This window comes from Bison bison, unplaced genomic scaffold (genome assembly GCF_000754665.1).
Source record: "Bison bison bison isolate TAMUID 2011002044 unplaced genomic scaffold, Bison_UMD1.0 scf7180017864492, whole genome shotgun sequence".
In the NCBI taxonomy this organism is placed as follows: domain Eukaryota; kingdom Metazoa; phylum Chordata; class Mammalia; order Artiodactyla; family Bovidae; genus Bison; species Bison bison.
This window is the reverse complement of record NW_011495051.1, coordinates 7,938,947-7,951,999: the sequence shown is the minus strand read 5'-3', so window position 1 is coordinate 7,951,999 and position 13,053 is coordinate 7,938,947. Positions and strand designations below refer to the sequence as shown.

Below are 13,053 nucleotides of genomic sequence, written 5' to 3'. Positions count from 1 at the left end.
GGAGCCAATCAGGGTACAGTCCATGGGGTCACAGAGTCGGACATGACTAACACACATATACAAGCAGAGTTCATTTCTAAAACATTCTCTCATGCAAATCTCATGGGTAATAGAAGCATGAAAGACGGAACAAGGTGGCTCCAACAAGCCAAGGAAGTTTGATGAGGAAAATGATCTCTCATGAGAAAGCATCTTTGCACGTATTTGTATTTCTTTCAAGAGTGTGTAATTTAGTCAGCTCAGCCTGGGGGTGGGGGAGGTGATTATTGCAGAAAAGAGCATGGGAACTGGGTGGAGAGACACAGAAACATTCCAGAAACATTCCTGGAATTGCTGAGGAACCCAGGATGAAATTCATGCACTGAAGCCAAAATACAGTCACCAGAAGACAAGCCTACCTCATTGGATTCCACTCAAATGCAATTTTGTTCCTGTGTCTTAATGTTACCATAGCGATTTGTTCCTTCCGCTTTATTGGGGTGTCACTAACTTATAAAAAACTACCCCACTTTTTTAAAAAAATTTATTTCATTTTTTGTCTGCACTGGGTCTTCATTGCTGCGAATCGCCTTTCTCTAGTAGTGTGGGCTTCTCATTATAGTGACTTCTCTTGTTGCAGAGCACAGGCTCTGGGGTGTGTGGGCTTTAGTAGCTATAGCTCGCCACCCGGGCTCTAGAGAGCAGGCTCAGTAGTTGTGGTGCACCGGCTTTAGAAGCTCCGAGCGGTCTTCTCGGACCAAGAATTGAACCCGTGTCCCCAGCATTGACAGGGGATTCTTATCCACTGGACCACCAGGGGAATCCTCTTCTTTCTTTTTCTTAATTGAAATGCAGTTGATTTAAAATATTAGTTTCAGATGTACAACATAGTGATTCAGTATTTTTGTAGAATACTCCATTTAAGTCATTATAGGAGGACTTCCCTGGTGGTCCAGTGGTTAAGAATCCACCTGCCAATGCACGGGACAGGAGTTCAATCCCTGGTCAAGGAAGATTCCACATGCCTTGGAGCAACTAACCCCACGTGCCAGGATTACTGAAGCCCATGCGCCCTAGAGCCTGTGCTCCACAACAGGAGAAGCCACTGCAATGAGAAGCCCACACACTTGCTGCAATTATAGAAAAGCCCACGCAGCAGCGAAAACCCAGTGCAACCAAAAATAAACAAGTATACAAAGTCATTGTAGGGAGTTCCCTGATGGTCCAGTGGTTAAGACTCCATGCTTCCACTGCAGCAGGCATGGGTTCAATCATTCGTTGAGGAATTACTACACAAGCCACGTGGTGCGGCCAAAACATTTCTTTTAAAAAGTCATTATAAAATATTGGCTATCTTCCCTGCATTGCACAATGTATCCTTGTAGCTTATTTATTTTATAGAGTAGTTTATATCTCTTAATCCCCTATGCGTATGCTGCCCCTCCCTCCTTCCCCAGCCCACTGGCAAGCTCTAGTTCGTTCTCTACAAGTTTGTTTCTGTTTTGTTATATTCATTTATTTGCATTGCTTTTTTAGATCCCACCTGTAACTTTTTTCTTTGTCTGTCTGATTTATTTCACTAAAGCCTGATACCCTTCAGGTCCATTCATGTAGTTGCAAATAGCAGAATTTCATTCTTTGCCAGGGATGTTCTTGAAAGAGTAATGGAGTTAGGACCACTGTGATTCTTGTCTTCATGGAGCTTCTGCTCTCACAGGAGACGCTAGGATTAATAAGCAATGACACAGTTGATTGTAATGATGGAAGGTGGCTCAGCAGTGAAAGAATCTGCCTGCAATGCAGGAGACACAAGTTTAACTCCTGGGTCGTGAAGATCCCCTGGAGAAGGAAATGGCAACCCACTCCAGTATTCTTGCCTGGGAAATCCCATAGATAGAGGTGCCTGGCAGTCTACAGTCCATGGGGTCGCAAAGAGTCGGACATGACTTAGCGACTGAAACCATCACCATAGTAATTCATTTGTGTTAGGAGGGGCCTGAAAATAAAGAGAGCCTGGCCCAAGCTGGAGGTCAGAGCAGATCTCTAAGAGCATGCGATAGGCAAGCCAAGACCTGATGAAGAGAAGAAATAAACAGGCTGCATTGGTTTCCTAAGGATGCTATTCCCACGGACCGTGTGTCTTGAGACAGAAGTAGATTCTCCCACAGGGCTGAGAGTTGGAGGTGCAAAGTCAAAGTTATCAGCAGGGCTAAACTCTCTCTGAAGGCTTGAGGGGAGAATCATTCCGTATCCTGTCCTAGCTTCTGGTGGTTACTGGCCTTCTTTGGTTTGCATGCAAGCGCATCACCCGCGGAGAAGGCTATGGCACCCCACTCCAGTACTCTTGCCTGGAAAATCCCATGGACGGAGGAGCCTGGTAGGCTGCAGTCCATGGGGTCGCTGAGGGTCGGATATGACTGAGCAACTTCACTTTCACTTTTCACTTTCATGCGTTGGAGAAGGAAATGGCAACCCACTCCAGTGTTCTTGCCTGGAGAATCCCAGGGACGGGGGAGCCTGGTGGGCTGCCGTCTATGGGATCGCACAGAGTCGGACACGACTGAAGCGACTTAGCAGCAGCAGCATCTCCCGAATCTTGGCTTCTGTTCACATGACCTCCTTCCTCTGTGTCTGTCTGCATCTCTGTCTTCTCTTCTTATAAAGACAGCAGTCGTATTGGACTCAGGACCCACTCTAGTTCAGTATTAATCTCATCTTAATTAATTACATCTGCAAAGACTCTATTTCCAAATAAGGTCCCAACCATAAGTACCTGGGGTTTGGATTTCAACACATCTTTTTTTGAGAAACAATAGAGACCTGAAGACAGGCTGGTCTATGACAGTCATTGTTATTTGGAATCTGAGGTAGTGGCCCCCCGGGTGGATCCAGACAAGCCTGGGGTGGCCTAGTGGGGGTGCCTGGCATCTGGTTTGCTTAAAGCAGTGGGACCTTGCAGAGGAGGAGGGAAAAGAGGAGAAGGGGTTCAAAGAGCAGACTCTGCACCTAATTGACTCTGTTAGAACATCTCAACTCTGACTGGCCATATTTCAAGTTCTCCATGACCACATGCAGCTAGTGGCTAGTCTGAAGGTACAGACGGGGGCATTTCCCTCGTGGTCCAGTGGTTAAGAATCCACTTGCCAATGCGGGGGACACAGGTTCAATCCCTGGTCTGGGAAGATCCCACATGTTGCGGGCAACTAAGTCCAACTGCTCCAACTGCTGAGCCTGAGCGCCACAAATACTGAAGCTCATGCACCCTAGAGCCTCTGCTCTACAGCGAGAGAAGCCACTGTCATGAGAAGACCTCTCACTGCAGCTAGAGAGTAGCCCCCTCTTGCTGCAACTAGAGAAAGCCCACACACAGCAACAGAGGCCCAGCACAGCCAAAAAATTAATAAATAAAAATTTTTTAAAAAGAGCAGTCAGAACCTTTGAAGATACAGCTTGGGTGCCAACCTTATAGCAGGTGGTCCACCCTGACACAGGCAGAGGTTGTCTGGGAACATAGAGGGAAGAACCCAGGGTTCCAACTGTATCTGGCACGTCTCCTGTCATCACCTGGGCTGTAGTTACATTTTCCGCACGAATACAGTAGCCACTAGCTGCGTGTGGCCATTGAGAACTTGAAATATGGCCAGTCCGAATCGAGATGTTCTGTGGTTGTAAAACACACGTGAAAGGTTATCAGGCTTAGAGAACACTACCAAGAAAAGATAAAACAGCTCCATAATAATTTTTATACTTGTAACATGCTGAAATGATCATATTTTGTGTATATGGGGTTAAGTAAAGAGAATTATTGGGAATTTCCTGGTGGCCCCTTGGTCAGGACTCCGTGCTCTCACTGCCAAGGGCCTGGGTTCAGTCCCTGGTGGTGGTTTAATTGCTAAGTCATGTCCAACTCTTGCATCCCCATGGGCTGTAGCCTGCCAGACTCCTCTATCCATGGGATTCTCCAGGGAAGAATACTGGAGTGGGTTGCCATTTCCTTCTCCAGGGGATCTTCCTGACCCAGGAATTGAACCGGGTCTCCTGTATTGCAGGCAGATTCTTTACTGACTGAGCTACAAGGGAAGCCTGTAATCCCTGATTGGGGAACTAAGATTCTACAAGCCATGTGCTCCTCCCCCCTCAAAAAAAATAGTATTAAAATTAATTTCACTTCTTTAATTTTTTTATGAAGTTGGAATTGACATGTAACACTGTATTCATTTTTAAAGTATGCAACAGTACGATTTGCTATATGTATATAATCTGGAGTGTTCACAATAAGTTTAATTAACATCCACTACCATATATTCTGGGCTTCCCTCATAGCTCAGTTGGTAAAGAATCTGCCTGCATCGTAGGAGACCCAGGTTCGATTCCTGGGCTGGGAAGATCCCCCGGAGAAGGAAATGGCAACCCACTCCAGTATTCTTGCCTGGAGAATCCCATTGACAGAGGAGCCTGGCGGGCTACAGTCCATGGAGTCGCAAAGAGTCAGACACAACTTAATGATTAAACTAAACCACCACCACGTATTTGGACTTCCCTGGTAGCTCAGCTGGCAAAGAACCCACTTGCAATGCAGGAGACCCAGGTTCAATTCCTGGGTCGGGAAGATCCTCTGGCGAAGGGATAGGCTACCCACACCAGTATTCTTGGGCTTCCCTGGTGGCTCAGACAGTAAAGAATCCGCCTGCAATGTGGGAGACCTGGATTCAATCCCTGGGTTGCGAAGACCCCTTGGGGAAAGGAACAACTGCCCACTCCAATAAAGGGCTTCCCTTGTAGCTGCCTGTAATGCAGGAGACCTGGGTTCGATTCCTGGGCCAGGAAGATCCCCTGGAGAAGGAAATGGCAACCCACTCCAGTATTCTTGCATGGAGAATTCCCTGGATGGAGGAACCTGGCAGGCTACAACCCATGGGGTTGCAAGAGTCAGACATGACTTAGCAACTAAACCACAACATACAGTTCAGTTTTATTTCTTGTGATGAAGATTTTTAAGAACTACTCTCTTAGCAACTTTCAAACACAATACAGTATTAACTATAATCACCGTGCTGTACATGACATTCCTTTGAATTATTTGTCTTACAACTGAAAATTTGTACCTTTGACTCTGTTCACTGATTTCATCCACCACTCATTGCCTCTGGCAACCACTTATCTGTTCTCTGCATCTGAGTTTGTTTGTTTGTTTGTTTACGATTCCACATATAAGTAAGATTCTGCAGCATCTTTCTCTGTCTGTATATTTACACAATATAAATTTATATATATGAATATATTTATACTGTTATTGTTCAGTCGCTCAGTCGTGTCCGACTCTTTGTGATCCCATGGACTGCAGCATGCCAGACTTTCCTGTCTTTCACCATCTCCTGGAGTTTGCTCAAACTCATGTCCATTGAGTCAGTGGTACCATCCAACCATCTCATCCTTTGTTGTCCCCTTCTCCTGCCTTCAATCTTTCCCATCATCTTTTCCAATGAGTCAGCTCTTCACATCAGATGGTCAAAGTTTTGGAGCTTCAACTTCAGCATCAGTCCCTCCAGTGAATATGCAAGGTTAATTTCATTTAGGATTGACTTGTTTAATCTCCTTGCTGTCCAAGGGACTCTCAAAGTCTCCTCCAGCACCACAGTTCAAAAGCAGCAGTTCTTCAGTGCTCAGCTTTCTTTATGGTCCAACTCTCACATCCATACATGACTACTGGAAAAACCATAGCTTTGACTATATGGACCTTTGTTGGTAAAGTAATGTCTCTGCTTTTTAATATGCTTTTTAGGCTTGTCACAGCTTTTCTTCCAAGGAGTAAGCATCTTTTAATTTCATGGCTGCAGTCACCATCTGCAGCGATTTTGGAGCCCAAGAAAATAAAGTCTGTCACTGTTTCCGTTGTTTCCCCATCAATTACCATGAAGTGATTGGATCGGATGCCGTGATATTCATTTTTTGAATGTTGAGTTTTAAGACAGTTTTTTCAGTCTCCTCTTTCACCTTCTTCTTTAGTTCCTCTTTGCATTCTGCCATAAGGGTGATGTCATCTGCATATCTGAGGTTATTGATATTTCTCCTGGCAATGTTTCTCCTAACTTGTGATTCATCTAGCTCAGCATTTCGAATGATGTTCTCTGTATATAAGTTAAGTAAGCAGGGTGACAATATACAGGCTTGATTCCTTTCCCAGTTCTGAACCAGTCTGCTGTTCCATGTTCAGTTCTAACTGTTACTTCTTGACCTGCACACAGATTCCTTAGGATGCAGGTAAGATGGTCTGGTAGTCCCATTTCTTTAAGAATTGTCCACAGTTTGTTATGACCCATACAGTCAAATTTATATATTAATATATACATATATATATAACTTTTCCCCCATACTTCTTGGCTTGTGGGATCTTAGTTCTCCAACCAGGGATCAAACCCATGCCTTGGAATGGAAGTGCCAAGCTCTAACCACTGGACTGCCAGGGAATTCCCCTATATCACATTTTCTTTATCCATTCATCCATTGGTGGAAATTTATGTTGCCTGCTTCCACATGCGGGCTACTGTAAGTAATACTGTAATAAACATGAAGGTATGCATATCTTTTTGAGATAGTGACATCATTTTTTTCAGATAAATATCCAGAAGTAGTTGGATCATATGATAGTCCTATTTTTACTTTTTTGAGGAACTGACATAGAGTTTTCCATAATGGCTCCACTAATTTGCATTCCTACCAACAGGGCTGAAGGCTTCCTTTTCTCCACATTCTCACCAACACTTGTTATCTCTTGCCTTCTTGATAATCATCATTCTAACAGGCATGAGGTGCTATCTCATTGTGGTTTTGGTAAGCATTTCTCTGATGATTAGTGTTGCCCAAGCACCTTTTCACACACCAGTTAGCCATCCGTATGTCTTCTTCGGAAGACTATCTATTCAGATCCTCTGCCTGTTACTGGAAAACCTGCCTCTTGGTGAGTGTCGAGCCCAAAGACACAACCAGGGATCTTTCTCAAAGTAGCAAAATTGGGGACCTTTTATGCTAAGATTTTGTACATATGCATGAAGCGGGTTGAGCAAAGGAGAATTCAGCATAGAATTTGGACAAAGGTTAACAGAGTCCAAGCTTTGAAAGTGAAAGTCGCTCAGTCGTGTCTGATTCTTTGAGACCCATGGACTATATAGTCCATGGAATTCTCCAGGCCAGAGTACTGAAGTGGGTAGCCTATCCCTTCTCCAGCAGATCTTCCTGACCTAGCAGTCAAACTGGAGTCTCCTGCATTGCAGGTGGATTCTTTACCAACTGAGCTATCAGGGAAGCCTAGTCCAAGCTCTAGTTAATTGAAATCAGGAGGATTAGAAAAGATCAACATCATTATTCCTTCAGTTCAGTTCAGTTGTTCAGTTGTGTCCTACTCTTTGCAACCCCATGAACCGCAGCATGCCAGGCCTCCCTGTCCATCACCAACTCCTGGAGTTTACCCAAACTCATGTCCATTGAGTCGGTGATGCCATCCAACCAATCTCATCCTCTGTCATCCCCTTCTCCTCCTGCCCTCAATCTTTCCCAACATCAGGGTCTTTTCAAATAAGTCAGCTCTTCACATCAGGTGGCCAAAGTATTGGAGTTTCAGCTGCAACATCAGTCCTTCCAATGAACACCCAGGACTGATGTCCTTTAGGATGGACTGGTTGGATCTTTGTGCAGTCCAAGGGACTCTCAAGAGTCTTCTCCAACACCACAGTTCAAAAGCATCAGTTCTTTGGCACTCAGCTTTCTTTATAGTCCAACTCTCACATCCATACATGACTACTGGAAAAACTATAGCCTTGACTAGACAGATCTTTGTTGACAAAGTAATGTCTCTGCTTTTTAATATGTTGTCTAGGTTGGTCATAACTTTCCTTCCAAGGAGTAAGCATCTTTTAATTTCATGGTACAGCCATGAAAATCACCATCTGCAGTGATTTTGGAGTCCCCAAAAATAAAGTCAGCCACTGTTGCCACTGTTTCCCCATCTATTTGCCATGAAGTGATGGGACCAGATGCCATGATCTTTGTTTTCCGAATGTTGAGCTTTAAGCCAACTTTTTCACTCTCCTCTTTCACTTTCATCAAGAGGTTCTTTAGTTCTTCTTCACTTTCTGCCATAAGGGTGGTGTCATCTGCATATTTGAGGTTATTAATACATCTCCCGGCAATCTTAATTCCAGCTTGTGCTTCTTCCAGCTCAGCGTTTCTCATGATGTACTCTGCATAGAAGTTAAATAAGCAGGGTGACAATATACAGCCTTGACGTACTCCTTTTCCTATTTGGAACCAGTCTGTTGTTCCATGTCCAGTTCTAACTGTTGCTTCCTGACCTGCATACAGGTTTCTCAAGAGGCAGGTCAGGTGTCTGGTATTCCCATCTCTTTAAGAATTTTCCACAGTTTATTGTGATCCACACAGTCAAAGGCTTTGGCATAGTCATAAAGCAGAAATAGATGTTTTTCTGGAACTCTCTTGCTTTTTCAATGATCCACTGAATGTTGGCAATTTGATCTTAGGGTCTAGTTAATCTGGTGGTTGAGTGCTTGAGGGAGGTTTGAATTTTACAAAATGCTTCAAAAAGTGCTTCAGGCTAATCCTTACCACTGAAACAGAACTGAAGTCTTTACAACTAATTTATTACCTTCACTGTTGTTACTTCTCTTGCCTGATAACAGTTGTATGTTTCTCTATCTTTCCTTCCCTTACAATCATTAATTACTGAGACTTGATCAAGGGCAAGCTTGTAGCCAGGTTTAGATCACAAAATGACTCAGGGAAAAAATAAATGGCTTCTCTTATGTCAAAGGGCTTCCCTGGTGGGTTAGACAGTAAAGAATCTGCCTGTAATGCAGGAGACTTGGGTTCAATTCCGGGTTGGGAAGATCCCCTGGAGAGGGGAATGGCTACCCATTCCAGTGTCCTACCTTGGGAAATCCCATGGACAGAGGAGCCTGGTGAGCTACAGTCTCTGGGGTCGCAAAGAGTAGGACATGGCTGAATGACTTTCAGTTTCATTTTTCTTATGTCAAAAAGGTATATTTGGTTCTTTTCCTCCAGGGATCTCTACCCTGTCTGCTTAAAGCCCACTTAAAATTTTTTTTTTTAATTTAGCAGTAGCGGGTCTTCCTGGAGAAGGAAATGGCAACCCACTTCAGTATTCTTGCCGGGGAAATCCCATGGACAGAGGAGGCTGGTGGGCTACAGTCCATGGGGTCTCAAGAACTGGACGTGACTGAGCACTTGTCAGCAGCAGCGGGTCTTAGTTTCGGGATCTTCATTCCTTCACACAGTATCTTTCGCTGTCGCACTCAGGCTCAGTTGCCCCAGCATGGGGGGTCTTAGTTCCTCATGCACGCATGCTTGCTGTGTCACTTCAGTCCTGCCCGACTCTTTGCAACCCTATGGACTGTAGCCTGCCGGGCTTCTCTGTCCATGGGACTCTCCAGGCAAGAATACTGGAGTAGGTTGCCATTTCTTTCTCCACTTAAATGCTCAACCAGGATCAGACCTATGTCCCCTGAATGGCTAGGCAGATTCTTAACCACTAGATCACCAGGGAAGTCCCACATGCCCACTTTTTAATCCAATTATCCACATTTTTTTTTACATGGCTACTAGAATATTGAAAAATGTACTTCATGTTTCTGTTGAACAATGCTGCTCTAGATTTTTGTGTGTGTGGTGGAAATTGTTCAGGAAAATAATTTTATATATAGGCATGTTCCTAGGACTTCGCTGGTAGTCCAATGCCTAAGACTCTGAGCTCCCTATGCAGGGGACCCAGGGTCTGATAACCTGGGAACTAGATTCCATATGCCGCAACTAAAGACCTCACGTGCCACAACTATCAATAATAATAAATGAAACAAACCTGCTTGCCATGACTAAAACTCCCACATGATACAACAAAGATCAAAGATCCTGCATGCCACAACTGAGACCCAGTGCAGCCAAATAAATAAATAAATATTTAAAAAGAGTTTTTTCCAACTGTTGTGTGGTTTTGAAGGGTCAACGATGGCATGCAGGAGGCCAAGAAGGACGCAACAGTGGTGGTGGGGGCCGGACCTCAGAGGGCAGTGGTGGGAGTAAGAATGACAACAGCAGTAACAATTCACAGTAAAGTGGTAGTTGCTGTGTTTTAAGCATTTTGCATGTTAATTTCATTCTTCTCCGAAGCCCTAGGAAGTAGGAACAATTACTATCCCATTTGGCAGATGAAGAAACTGAGGTACAGAGAAGCAAGATCATCTGTTTAAGACACCTGGTTGCAGCCTATGCCCCTATGGGGACATGAGGACAATTACGGACAGATTAGTAGGTGGACTGAGAGACCCCGGGAAGGGAGACAATGAAGCCTGGGTATGGGGGAGCCAAGGGCATGGAAGGAAAAGCCAGTGGTGGTGAAAGACAGGATCAATTAAGGGTGCACCAAACCTGGGGAGCCTGGAGGACCTCCAAGGGGGGATACAAGTGGCAACTGGATGCTGGGTGGGGACAGACACCAGGTGGACAGCTGAGGTTGTGGCTATACTTGCATGAAATGGGGGTAACGGGAAGGAATTGAGGGTCACAGTAAATCACTGCCCTCCTCCAGGCAGAAACTGTTGCAGGAAGGGGGACCCCTTCCAGGGCCCAAGAATGGGCTCTTGTCTAACACTTGGAAATGAATTGTCTGAGGAGACACATGTGGTGACAAAGTAGAAGACTTTATTGGCAAGGCGCACCCAGGCAGAGAGCAGCAGGGTAAGGGAACCCAGGAGAAGTGCTCTACCACATGGCTCGAAGTCTCACGTTTTATGGTGATGGGGTTAGTTTCTGAGTTGTCTCTGGCCAGTCATCTTGCTTGGCCCGTATTTGATCTGACTCAGGGTCCTTCCTGGTGGTTTGAATCTCTCAGTCAAGAGGGACTTTAGCGCAAAGGATCATCGGAGGTTGGTAGGACATATGATGGACTGGCATCTCCTCCCTCCTTTTGGCTCCTCCGGAATTCTCCTGGTTAGTTTTGCTGGCAGCATTGTAGTCTTTATTGGAATTTCCTGTCGTGAGACCATGCATACAAGTGGTTATCATCCTGCCTGGCCAAGGTGGGCAGTTTCCATCAACAGTGGTGGCCGTGGTGGAAGGGGGTCCAGGGAGGAAATCAAACAGAAGGGGGTCACCTGTGGCCACCCCAGTCAGTCTGCCCCCAAGAGGCTATAAACTCTCCTTGCATTCCACAAGTTGCTTGAGCACCTATGTAAGCCAGGCCCATGTTGAGTGTTGAGGAGTCAGCAGTGACCAAGATGGACAGAGATGTCTTCCCTCGTGGTGTGGTAGGGACAGTGGATATAACTTAATATGAATTATATATAAATAGAAGATCAGTGCTTTGGTCTGAAAGTTTGTGTCCCCCCTCCCAAATTCATGTTTTGAAATCCAACTTCCTTATGTGAAGTTATTAGGAGGTGGGGCCTTTGGGAATTGATTGGGGTTAGATGAGGATTTGAGGGTACAGCCCCCATAATTAGATTAATGCCCTTATGAAGAGGAAGAGAAACAAGGTATTTCTTTCTGTGTGCAATGCACCAAGGAAAGGCCATGTGAGGACGTAACCAGGAACAGGGACTTCACCAAGACCCCTGCAGTGCTGGCACCCTGATCTTGGACTTCCACCATCCAGAATTATGTGAAATAAACGGCTGGGAATTCCCTGGTGGTCCAGTGGATATGAATCTGCCTGCCAATGCAGGGGACAGCAGTTCTATCACTGGTCCAGGGAGAGCCCACATGCCATGGAGCAACTAAGCCCGTGGGCCACAACTACTGAGAGCCTGCATGCTGCAACTACTGAAGCCCATTAAGCCCTTGGGCCTAGAGTCTGTGCTCTGCAACAAGAGAAGCTACTGCACTGAGAAGCAGCAATGAAGACCCAGTGCAACCATTAATAAATAAATGTCTAAAATTTTTTAAAAAGAAAGAAATGTCTGTTACATAATCCGCCCAGGCTGCCCTATTTATTACAGCAGCCCCAGCTTACTCAGACAATCAGTTTATGATAACTGCTCTGGGAAAAAAAAAAAAAAAAAAAAATAAATATATATATATATATGTAGCAGGGAAGGGAGAAGGGTCCCAAGGGCAGGGATGGGGTGGAATTTTGAAGATGGTCACACTGCAGTTATGAGATATGAATAAAATCCTGAAGGAGGCTGAGAGAGAGCCATGCAGACATCTCAGGGAACAGAGGTGTAGGCAGAGGCAACAGCAGGTGCAAAGGTCCTGAGGTGGGATGGTACCTATTGAATTTGAGAAAGGAGGCAGGTCTTCACATCACACAGCCTTGTCCAGATCCTTCATCCAACTTCCTTCAGCTGGCTGGGGACACAGCCCTTGAGCTGGCCACTAGAGGCCACCCTCTCTGTGGTTTCCAGGGTCACTACACTCATTCTGCCTGTGAGGTCACGACTGGCTTTCGCTGAGCCCTAACTGTGCCTCAAATGCCACTCTAAGCGCTTTAGAGAGATGAACTCAGCTGTCTTCCAAACGTTCCTCTGAGTTAGATGCATTGAAAACATTTATTGCAGTTTTATTGAGTATAAGTGACACATAACAAACCACACACTTTTAACGTGCACAATCCGTTGAGCTGGAAGCAATCACCATAATCAAGATATTAATACTAAACAAATCCTAGTTCTTTTTTTTAATCCCTCCCTCCCACGTCTCCGCACCCAACCCCCAGGCAACCACTATAGATGAGGTTGCATTTTCTAGAGTTTAAATAGAACCATAGAGTACATACTTTTTAAATTTTTGGTCTGGCGTCTTTCCCTCAGTAAAATTAGGAAGATTCATTTGTGTTGTATTTTCGAGTGCCTTTTTGCTCCTGGGGAAACTGAAGCACGTAGAGATGTGGCTTGAAGGGGGATTTTGGTGAATTGGTGTCACGCACAGATTGGGGCCCCGGTGGAGGCGGGTCCTGGGTGCGCAGCTCTCGGAGGGGCGCTCTGATCCCTCGGGGGATGCGGGCAGGTGCAAACGGCATAAGGGGCCCCGCCTCGCGGGCAGGGGGTA

At 45.3% G+C, this 13,053-nt stretch overlaps 1 long non-coding RNA gene across 1 annotated transcript; it reads right to left on the bottom strand.

Moving 5' to 3' along the window:
• Window positions 1–10,687: 10,687 nt before the first annotated feature.
• Window positions 10,688–13,047, bottom strand: LOC104979820. The gene is made up of 2 exons (XR_824203.1): window positions 12,782–13,047; window positions 10,688–11,036 (listed from the first exon to the last, which is right to left on the bottom strand). It is a non-coding gene; the product is annotated as an uncharacterized LOC104979820 (long non-coding RNA).
• Between the last annotated feature and the right edge of the window lie 6 nt (window positions 13,048–13,053).